This window comes from Tachyglossus aculeatus, chromosome 1, assembly GCF_015852505.1.
Source record: "Tachyglossus aculeatus isolate mTacAcu1 chromosome 1, mTacAcu1.pri, whole genome shotgun sequence".
In the NCBI taxonomy this organism is placed as follows: domain Eukaryota; kingdom Metazoa; phylum Chordata; class Mammalia; order Monotremata; family Tachyglossidae; genus Tachyglossus; species Tachyglossus aculeatus.
Window position 1 is genome coordinate 166,607,223 of NC_052066.1, and position 11,488 is coordinate 166,618,710.

Here is an 11,488-nt window from a genome sequence, read left to right on the forward strand (position 1 = left end):
AGGCAGAGCTGCCATCTTGGCTTCATCTTCGGTCACTTCCAGTTTTCAAGAAGCAGAGTAGCCTGACTTGCCCACCAAAAGTCTTAAGCTTCACCCCCTTAGTACTAAGGGAGATGGCCCCCTTCACCTTTAATAGAGTTTGTGGCCCTGACCCATGATTTGGTACTCATGCTAAAATCAGGGAAAAAAATCAGGTTTTCATATTCTGTATTACTCCAAGTATTTGGTACAACCATCTGTACGCTAATCTTAGAGAAGCAGCGTGGCTCAGTGGAAGGAGCATGGGCTTTGGAGTCAGAGGTCATTGGTTCAAATCCCAGCTCTGCCAATTGTCAGCTGTGTGACTTTGGGCAAGTCACTTAACTTCTCTGGGCCTCAGTTCCCTCACCTGTAAAATGGGGAGGAAGACTGTGAGCCCCACTTGGGACAACCTGATCACCTTATAACCTCCCCAGCACTTAGAACAGTGCTTTGCACATAGTAAGCACTTAATAAATGCCATCATTAATCTGATTTTATCATACAGAACATCTACACACAGGGAAGCAGCATGGCCTAGTGGAAAGAGCATGAATGTGGGAATCAGAGGACCTGGGTCCTAATCTTTGCTCCATCATTTCTCTGCTGTGTGACCTTGAGCAAATGAGTTAATTTCTCTGTGCTTCAGTGTCCTCATGTGTAAAATGAGGAATAAATCCTACTCCCTCTACTTAGACTGCCAACCCCATGTGAGACAGGGACTGTGTCCAACCTGAAAAGCCTGAATCTATACCAGTGCTTAGAACAGTACTTGGCACATGGTAAGTGCTTAATAAATACAATGATAATAATTGTCATTGTTATTAATTATTATTATTCTAATTCCTTAGAGAAATTGTGTCTGGTGCCAAACTAGCAAGGAAAAATTCCCTATTTACCACTGAACTACACTCTCCTATTTCTGGGAGTCCATCAACTTTAATAAATCCAGCAGAACTAAAGGACTATGCATCACCTTGATATTATCCTATCCATTATTTCAGAAAACATTTTTGTGACTCACCATCATCTTGGTCTTATTTAGGCTTAAATGAGACAACAGGTCACTGGGAAAGCTGAAATAGTGCTTCCTCTGAATTTTCTGGGTAGTACCTAGGTAGCTTTCCAAAACATGGTGCTTTCTCTTGACCTCATAATTATTTAATAAAGACAATTTCAATCAAGTATTAAATGACATCATTGTGCCCTGAAAGAGTTAATAGGCCCTTTGGTCATTAGGGAGATAAGGACCCTACATTATAGGCATTAGAGGGTCAAGACCGTGAGCCCCCTGTGGGCAGGGAACGTGTTTATCTACTCTCTGTATTGGACTCTCCCAAGCACTTAGTACACTGCTCTGCAATCAATCAATCGATCAATCAATCAATCAATCGTATTTATTGAGCACTTACTGTGTGCAGAGCACTGTACTAAGCACTTGGAAAGTACAAGTTGGCAACATATAGAGACAGTCCCTACCCAACAGTGGGCTCACAGTCTAAAAGGGGGAGACAGAGAACAAAACCAAACATACTAACAAAATAAAATAAATAGAATAGATATGTACAAGTAAAATAAATAAATAAATAAATAGAGTAATAACTATGTACAAACATATATACATATATACAGGTGCTGTAGGGAAGGGAAGAAGGTAAGATGGGGGGATGGAGAGGGGGCGAGGGGGAGAGGAAGGAAGGAGCTCAGTCTGGGAAGGCCTCCTGGAGGAGGTGAGCTCTCAGTAGGTCCTTGAAGGGAGGAAGAGAGGTAGCTTGGCGGATGGGCAGAGGGAGGGCATTTCAGGCCCGGGGGATGACGTGGGCCGGGGGTCGATGGTGGGACAGGCGAGAACGAGGCACGGTGAAGAGATTAGCGGCAGAGGAGCGGAGGGTGCGGGCTGGGCTATAGAAGGAGAGAAGGGAGGTGAGGTAGGAGGGGGCGAGGTGATGGAGAGCCTTGAAGCCCAGGGTGAGGAGTTTCTGCCTGATGCACAGATTGATTGGTAGCCACTGGAGATTTTTGAGGAGGGGAGTAACATGCCCAGAGCGTTCCAGTAAGTATATTTGATTTATCAATTGACTGATTTTGACATTTTGAGAGAGGAGAAGCATCACAGGGGTGATTGAGCATTCCAAATGGAAAACCTAGGTGCCATAGCTGTACTGTCCACTAATAATAATAATTGTGGTATTTGTTAAGTGTTTACTATGTGCCAAGCACTATACTAAGTGCTGGGGTGGATACAAGCAAATTGGGTTGGACACAGTCTTGTCCCACATGAGGCTCACAGTTTCAATCCCCATTTTACAAGATGAGGTAACTGAGGCACAGAGAAGTGAAGTCGCTTGCCCAAGGTCACACAGCAGACAAGTGATGGAACAAGGATTTGTACCCATGACCTTCTGACTTCCAAGCCTGTGCTGTATCCACTAGGCCATGCTGCTTCTCACTACTGACTCTGAGGTATTCACCTGGTCTGTACAATATGGTCCTAATTCATTCTCCATAGAAATGACATTTTCCTTTGGCTTCGATTGCTTCATTTGACTTTTTCTCCTGTCCTGGCAGTGACACACCAAAGGAGAAGGAATCAATAAATGACATTTATTTGAACACTTACTGTGAGCAGAGCAATGTACTAAGTGCTTGGGAGAGTATAATACAACAGAGTTGGTAGACATGTCCCCTTCCTATCTTGAGGGTTATGCTTGCTGGTGTTCCTTCTGAAGCAGCTTGAGAGCTAGAGAAGCAGCATGGCTCAGTGGAAAGAGCACAGGTTTTGGAGTCAGAGATCATGGGTTCAAATACCAGCTCCACCACATGTCTGCTGTGTGACCTTGGGCAAGTCACTTAACTTCTTGGAGACTCAGTTACCGCATCTGTAAAATGGGGATTAAGACTGTGAGCACCATGTGGGACAACCTGATCACCTTGTATCCCCCAGTGCTTAGAACAGTGCTTTGCACATAGTAAGCACTTAAATGCCATCAAAAAAAAAAGGAGAGATTTCCAGAGGATTTGTAATCTTGTGAGTAATTGGCATCTACCAAATCTTTCTCCTGAGGAAACTGAAGACAGCAGAGATTCAAGTAACTGGAGATCATCTGATGAGTCAGTAGCTCAGATGTCCTATCTGACAGTCCTTCTCTAACCATTGGATCGCACTTCCCTCTGAAATAATCTTTTCCAGGAAGAGAATAGTATTTACCCCCCAGAGCTGCTGTTTTATTTCCTATGAGGAAGTCTTTCACTGAGATGGCCAGAATGATTTAATTTTAATGTTGTGACTCTTTAATTGTAGAAAATGAAAAAGAGAATGGATGCTTCTAGGTTTTTCTTTCATGCTATTAGTGATAGGACCTGTCACAATGGAGCTCTCAAGCTGTTTACATTGTCTATAATGACTTCATTGTAAACAGGACAAAGGTATCAACTCAGAAATTGTCTTTCTACTAAGGTCAAGAAGGTTCTGTGACATTAGTCCCTATACAGATTTGTAAATTACACTGTTTTAGACTTATTTGCCTGCCAAAAACAAACAAACCATAAAAACCAAACAAATTTTGCTTTTATTTTTTTCTCATGATCAATCTCCAATTTTCCTAGTTTTCTTCCTTAGTATTTTCTTCCACCTTTCTCTACAGTGGCTATTCCTTTCATTCCTCTAGTCTGCAATCTCCCTGTGGGCAGGGATCATTCCTTCCAACTCCAGTTTACTGTACTCTCCATAGTATTTAGTACAGAGTGCTCTGCACACAGTAGGTGCTCAATAAATATCACTGATTGATCAGTTGGTTCCAGTGATTTCAATGTCATTTTTCCTGAACTGGGATAGTTTGTGAATTTTCTACAGATTTCCTATCCCCTCTACTTAATACTACTACTACTACTCCTACGAATTATAAAACTGATAACAACTGTCACATTTGTTAAGCGCTTATTATGTGCCACATACTGTACTAAGCACTGGGGTTGTTACCAGATAATCTGGTCCCACATGGGGCTCACAATCTAAGAAGGAGGTAGAACAGGCTTTGAATCCCCATTTTGCAGATGAAGGAACTGAGGCACAGAGAAGTTAAGTGTCTTGCCCAAGGTAGCACATCAGACAAGTGGCAGAGTTGGGATTAGAACTCCAGTCTTCTGACTCCCAGGCCTGTGCTGTTTTCACTATGGCACACTGCTTCCTTCTCCATGTCTTTCTACTGACTTATCCCTTTCCTCTCCTGACTACAGACTGTCATTATTACTCTGCAACTTCATTGCCCCTCCCTAATATTGATCCTCACTTTCCTGGAACCCTGTCCTCCCTATCTCATATCCCTATATCAACAGAATTATCCTCATGATCAAACAGTATCTAAGCCGCCACCTAACCTGTGAGTGTGAGCCTATCTCGTCTATATTTCTGAAATTCTACTTATTCTTCCTTCTGATTTCCTTTAGTTCCTATTCCTCTTTATGCTTTTCTTGGAAATGAATACTATGTTGTTCTTCTCTCATCTACACTTTTGCACACACACACACACACACACACACACACACGCACTCTCTTACACACACACACACACACACAATCCAGATTTTTTGCCACTGACAGCTCTGAGCTCCTACCAGAAAATGGTATCTTTCTTGGGTGGGATGGGTGACGTCTTCCTTATTAAGAGAAAGGTGGGCAGTGCCAAGTATTGTGTTTCTCTGGCATTGGAACTAGTCAACATTGCAAAAACAGCCAAGTATCCAATGCAAATAATAATTTTGATAAGCACCTCCATTGTGGTATGTGTATCTGGCCTATCAGCCTCAGCGCACTTGTACATTAACAGGGAAATCCTATTGGTTTCTTCGGGAAGTAGCCATCACTTTGTACTGAACTTGGAAAGCCCAAGAAAATAGCGATGATTAAGGACTAGGCTCTTTGGGCAGTTTCCCTCTCAAGTCAATGGAGAAGAAATGACTATTGTGAGTAATATAGAGGCAAAGAAATGTTTTTTAGTCACGGCAAAAGTTTCACTCCAGAGTTGAGTTTGGGCAAAGGTTCAGTTTGATCACTTCTTTTTTTTTCATGTAAACCAGTTTGCCCATCCCTAATAATTAACTCCAATTACAAGTAATCCTTCCTGTTTTCCATTGGGGAACCAAAGTTTCCATCGACATGGGTGGAGCACATTGGTTAATTTATACCAAAATCAGATTTGGTCTGCCAGGGATTTGGTTTCTGAAGCAGCTTTGATCATCAGGGGGATATACTGATTGAGAGAGTTCTCACTGTAACACATCAATCAACAGGATAATGCCTTGTGTTTAGATAGAGCTTGTCTCTGAGGAGTTCAGAGTTCTAGATATTCCATGTATATTCCATGTGGGAGGAGGGGGATGTATTCAAAGCTCTTTTTGATGAAGACATGGCAGAATTGTGAAATAACACACCCAACAGCATCATATTCATTCATTCATTTATTCATTCATTCAATCATATTTATTGAGTGCCTACTGTAGATTGTACTAAGCGCTTGGAAAGTACAATTCAGCAATAAAGACAATCACTGCCCATACCAGGCTTACAGTCTAGAAGCGGGGAGACAGACAACAAAACAAGTAAACAGGCATCAATATAAATAAATAGAATTATAGATATAGCATCTCGATGGTGAGGCAGAAGAATCGAAGTCTCCCAATGAATCTCAAACTATTATTGCTATTTGGAGAAGTAGGTAGTAAATTATTACTTGGCTCAAGTGCTCTTTAACAAATTTTGAGAGCCAGAGGTGGTATTTGTTGCATATCTTCCCTTAATATTCATCCATTTACCTGTAACACCTTAGAAAGTTTTAGTTCTAGATTTGAGGGAAATTAAGAAAGAGACTAGAATTTTCCTTTGGAAATGTAGATTTAGTGTCTTCAAAGGGTAACAGGTGAAGTCCTCCAGGGATGTAGCAAGTTTTACATAGACTGCATTTTATTGACCTGATATATGTATATGCTGTGGATAAAACTCAGTCTTCTGATGAGGAACTACTTGGGGAACAAAGACGAGAGTTAATCGGGGCCCAGTTATTTCTGGAATTCTCTTTCAAAATCACTAAAAGTTTGATTGACTGACTGAGACCTCCAATCCCTAGGATACAGGAAAAAAACCATATATACATATATATATTCATATATTCATTCATTCAACCATATTTATTGAGCACTTACTGTGTGCAGAGCACTGTACTAAGCACTTGGGTAGTACAAGTCAGCAACATATAGAGACAGTCCCTACCCAACAACGGGCTCATAGTCTAGAAGGGGGAGACAGACAACAAAACAAAACATGTAGACAGGTGTTAAAATCGTCAGAGCAAATAGAATATGTATATATATGCATATCTATGTATGTGTGTGTATATATATATATATATATATATTTGTTAAATAAAAAGAGAAAGGTCACAGAAGTAGAACGTGACCTAAAAGATCTGGGAAGGGCCTTGAGCGTTCATTAGCTTGCCCCTGCGTTGAGTCAGGACCACACATCGAAGCTATCATATTTTTAAAGACATCCAGAGAAGGAGATTGCATAATTTCCCATGGTAACTGATCCCACTCTCTTAACAACCCTTATTGTCTGAAAGTTCTTCCTTATATCTTACCTAATCCCCTCATGCAGCAGCTTAAGGCCATTTCCTTTTGTCCCATCCTCCAAGGAGATGGAGAACAGCTGCTCACCATCCTCTATATGGGTGTCGAATTATTCTCAAGAGTGGAGGTGTGGTGCTTTCTTACCTGTCGAAGGGAACAGCCCACCCATTACCTCAGGACTGGCATGAACCAGCATGCTGTGTAGTACACTTGTCCATGCCCAGAGCTCGGAAGCTGAACATATACAAGAGGTGATGTGTAAGTGATTTTAAGGCAATTGTAAAAGTGTTTACAGAGAATGACCCATTTAACTTTAAACTTTATAACATTGTCTGGTCTTCCCATGTGAGCCAGCAAATGAAACAAATTACAGGGAGAAACCATTTCAAAGACAATGGCTATTTTTAATGCTTTTGTTTCTTTCTATTAGTCTAATGAATTGGGGGTGGGAGGAAGAGAGGGTTGAAAGCCAGCGTTTCATTCATTTTCAGAGGAGAGAAATTCATTTGGTTTCCTTTTTGGCATGATGATTTTTGTCCTAGAGGGATTCTACATGTATAAACATTTCACAGATGAACCTTCTTTTTTTCTAAAGCATAGTGTGTGTGTGTGTGAAGATACCAACCACAATACCAAAATAAGACATACTCCAAAGGTTTTTAGCACAGATTGGATTTCTTGGTGGTGGTGGTGGTGGGAGGGGGATAGTGCTGAGGGGAGACATGGAGCAGCAATTTAAATCTAGTCCAGGTCAAGTGCGAATGAAAGTTGTTGTCCTCTAACAGATGCTGAGAGGCCTATAGGAAATGAGCCAGTGAAATCAATCCAGTTTCTGGTGGACACACACACACACACACACGCATGCATGCATGCACACACATTAAATCACCACCAGCATGACTTGGCAGTCTTCCTGGCATGCTTAGCAGGAAATCCACTGGGTCTCTCCTAGTTTCCCATCTTCTCCTACTTCTATAGCTTTTATTCACGACTTTTAGGTGGCCTAGGAAAAGAAGAGATTCCTAATCATGGAAAGAGAGGAATAATGTAGGGAGTTTTCTCATCAAACAACCCCTTCCCGCCTTGTGGTTTCTCCTATTGCCCTGAAGGATGGGTACCGGTCCTTTCAACTAGAATTCAACATATTGTCCACTCCCATCTTTTTTACTCAACAGATGTGTGTTCAAGTCTGTTACTTGGCTGCCTGTGTGGTTTTTGGCAAATCACTTGGTTCTAGACTAGAAATAAGGGGCGGTGTCTTTATGTGGAGCATGGATACACCAAACACAATGATTCCTTCATAAAATTTGAATAACATTCAAGTTATAGTCGTCAAAGAATTATGGGAAACAGCATGACCTAGTGGAAAGAGGATGGACCTGGGAGTCAGAGGACCTGGGTTCTAATCCCACCTCTGCCAGTTAACTACTGGCAGAGGTCACTTAACTTCTCTGTACCTCAGTTACCTCCTCTGAAAAATGGGGATTCAATACCTGTTCACCCTCCTATTTAGACTGTGGGACAGTCTATGTGGGACAGGGACTCTGTCCGTTCCTACTAACTTGTATCTACCCCAGTGCTTAGAACTGTGCTTGACACATAGTCAATTATTCAACAAATACCGTAAAAAAAAAAAAATAAGGAGGGACTCCACAGCCTTATCTAACTTACTTCAAACATAGGTTTTGGGAAGGATTTACCAGTGCATATGGGTGTGGTGATAGTTTGTTAATGTGAACATTGGAACTAGTTTTGTCTTAGGAAATATTTATTCTAAAATAGTGGGTTCTACCATACTGAGGGGAGCTTCCAGACAGGTCTCCTGAGTAGCTTTCGACAGGACACTCCTGTCCAATTCACACTTCCCTAACCTCCAAAACCTTTTCTAGCTCAGGGAGACAAACAGTGAAGAGATGGGGAAGAATGTTTCTAGTCAGACAATATGAGAGAATTTGGAAATACTGGCCTTGTAAAAACACCATCTCAACCACCTTTTTATTCAGGATTAGCCCTCTAGCACAAGACTGATAGTGACAGGAAGGAAACTTCTGTTGTGTGCTTAACTTCTCTGAAGTGTGGATTTAGCTCTTCTAGGTGGGTGCGTTCTCTAACAGGCTAAGAGGAGCCTTGCCCCTCAGCACACACCTGTCATTTTCAGCACCCGAAGGCAGCAAGGGAAGAGAATGATGGTGCATGGCTTTAGAACAGCGTCTTTGAACCATTTTCCATTTGTTTTGTCTTCAGCAAAAAAGAAACCCAAAGCTTTTTGCCCTGGGTTCCTTTTCCCTGGAATTTTAAGCCCATGAGTACAGTATTGCAAGGGGAAATAAAATCCATATGTTTCACATTTGTTTACATTTCACTCATCAAAATGTCATTTACTAAGATATCTCTGATGGCCAGTAAGCCTTACGGGCTTTTTTAATGATCACTTGAAACCTGTGTTCTTTGAACCAGGAAGTGGTTTGGCTGTGGTGGTGTACCAGGGTGAAACCCCAAAAGCCCAGTGTATACAGAGGAAAGTACTTTCTTCCACAATGTGAAGACACTGAGACCTCCCTACAGCAAAGATTTCATTCTCAGGAAATTGAAGGGATGCACATAACGACGTAACAGAGGGAAAAGGGGAAATCCAGGAATTGGAAAATGTAGATTCCAATCTGGTTCTTGTAGAGAACAATGTAACCGAGGGAAAAGGGGAAGTCCAAAGCCGGGAAAATATAGATTCCAACCTGGTTCTGACACCAAAGCTTCACAGGACTCACCCCACGGCTCTGTGATTCAATTTCCTCCATCTGTTTAATGGTGTTAATAGTACTCACCTACTTCCCCCACCCTCCAACCCTGGGTTGGGGTGGAGGGGGGGGGAGGGAAGGAGGATTTGTGAGGGTTATTTAATGGGTGTAAAGTTCCTTGTAGATCAAAGTGCTAAGTATTATTAATAGAAAGAAACTGGGACCTGTTAACTGAACACTATAAAGGAGGCTGCTCTGGATGAAGTCTGTTCTGAACTGAGCTGATTGCTTAACTGGGAGGAGACTTTTCTTCAGATATGTGGTCATTCAGTCACTGAGGGAGGGGACAACAGAATGATGATAGCAGGATTCTGAAAAACTCCATGAACAGGTAAGGCTATATATCTATTTGTTTTCCCATATTATTCCTGATACTACAATAATTAGCTGAAGAGCACTGATTAACTAAGGACTGAGAAGGAGACACAGAAACCAACGGGGAGAGTTGAAATTGGAGACTAAAGCTGAATTCCTAGTCTGGAAGTGTGATCTGAAACTTGGATTGAAAAAAAAGCACTGGCTGATTTATTTTATTTTTTTTTAACCAATTGCTCCCTCCAGTTTACCTCTTCCAAACACATCTCCCCTCTCATGTGCACATGAAAGGCAGAGGAGAGTGAGCATTTTACTCTGCTTTTAGAGCTGGACTTGGCTGTAGACAAATTTACAATTGATCATTAATTGGTTGGTGGTGTCTAAAGACAGACAAGATTTTCTGGTTGAGACAGTGAACAGAAAAGTCAGGAATGGGCGGCTTGTTTCTTGGTGTGGCTACTGACTTTACAGATCACGTCAGTCTAATGGTTGAGCTTCATTGCCTTTCAACTTCTCCTTTGGCATCACATAAAACACTAGCGGTCACCTCCCCAATTCAGTGGGTCTGAGAGAGCTGATAAAATTAGAGACTGTTTTGGTTGCATTCCATGAAGGATATTCTGTAAATATAAAATAGCCCTGTGCTTTTGTAACCATTAGTGCTGGTCACAGATAAAAATATGATTTTCCCCTTATCTCATCCTTTGTCTAAGTAGTGAAGTCCTTCAGCAAAGTTTAGGCCGGCACATCATTTCTGAGGTGATGGAAATGAGATGGTGCAAGCGAAATTCAGAATCTTAACCATCATAGGTTCGAATTCTCTCCTCATCCACTCAGCTGAGACAAAAATCAATGAACGCTTTGTGTACAAAGGCTGAAGCAACTCACTGGTTTTCAATAAAGGGTTCCTTTTTTTTCTTATACTGTTGTCTCCACTTGCCCCTCCCTCTTCCAAGAAAAACGATTTCCTAGAGGTGGACTCTTAGGTTCAGTGAGGAAAAAAATGTGAGCTTAGGGTGCTGTGGTGTAGGTTGCCTTGTAGCTACTCATTCATTGCCTGTTTTACAGATGAATAGTAGGAGAAGGAAGCAGCCGAAGCCATCAGTATGGTACAGTTCACTAGCAACTAAATCTGCTTGAAAACAAAGAGCCAAAAGTTTTTTAAAAAATGACTTGAAACAATATTACCTGAGGGGTCAGAACACCTGTGTTCTGTAGTAATAGGAGAGTGAAAATGCAGAATTCAAAGAAGCCCTCCCAAGAAGAATCAGCTTAAATGTTTTCCAAACATCTCGGGACACATTTTAAATGCTTTGGGAGAAAATATGATTTTTTTCAGCAAACGGAGCACTCTTTTAAGCTAAAATTAGATGCACAGTAGAGGAGCTTTGGGGTTCAGAGACTGGTCTTCTGGCAGCATGATTATTTCAGTACCATGAGCCCTTTAGTGAAACTGAAAAAGAAGACTCAGATTGTCCCCTCTGCAGGCACCAAATTATCTATTGAAAAACGTGAGTCTTACCTCTCACCTGGCATTTTCTTAAATGTCTGAAAAATGGATTCACACCTTTTGGTGGGGAAAGAGAAGAGACAATTGGAGAAATATGTTTCTAGAAAGCATCAGTGCTACACATCTTCCTGGAAATGAAGAAAGGAAAATTAGGTCTTTCCCTCTCCTCCTCCCCTTGTCCCCACTTCCCTGGAAACAAAAACAAAATAATCAAAGGAAATAAATT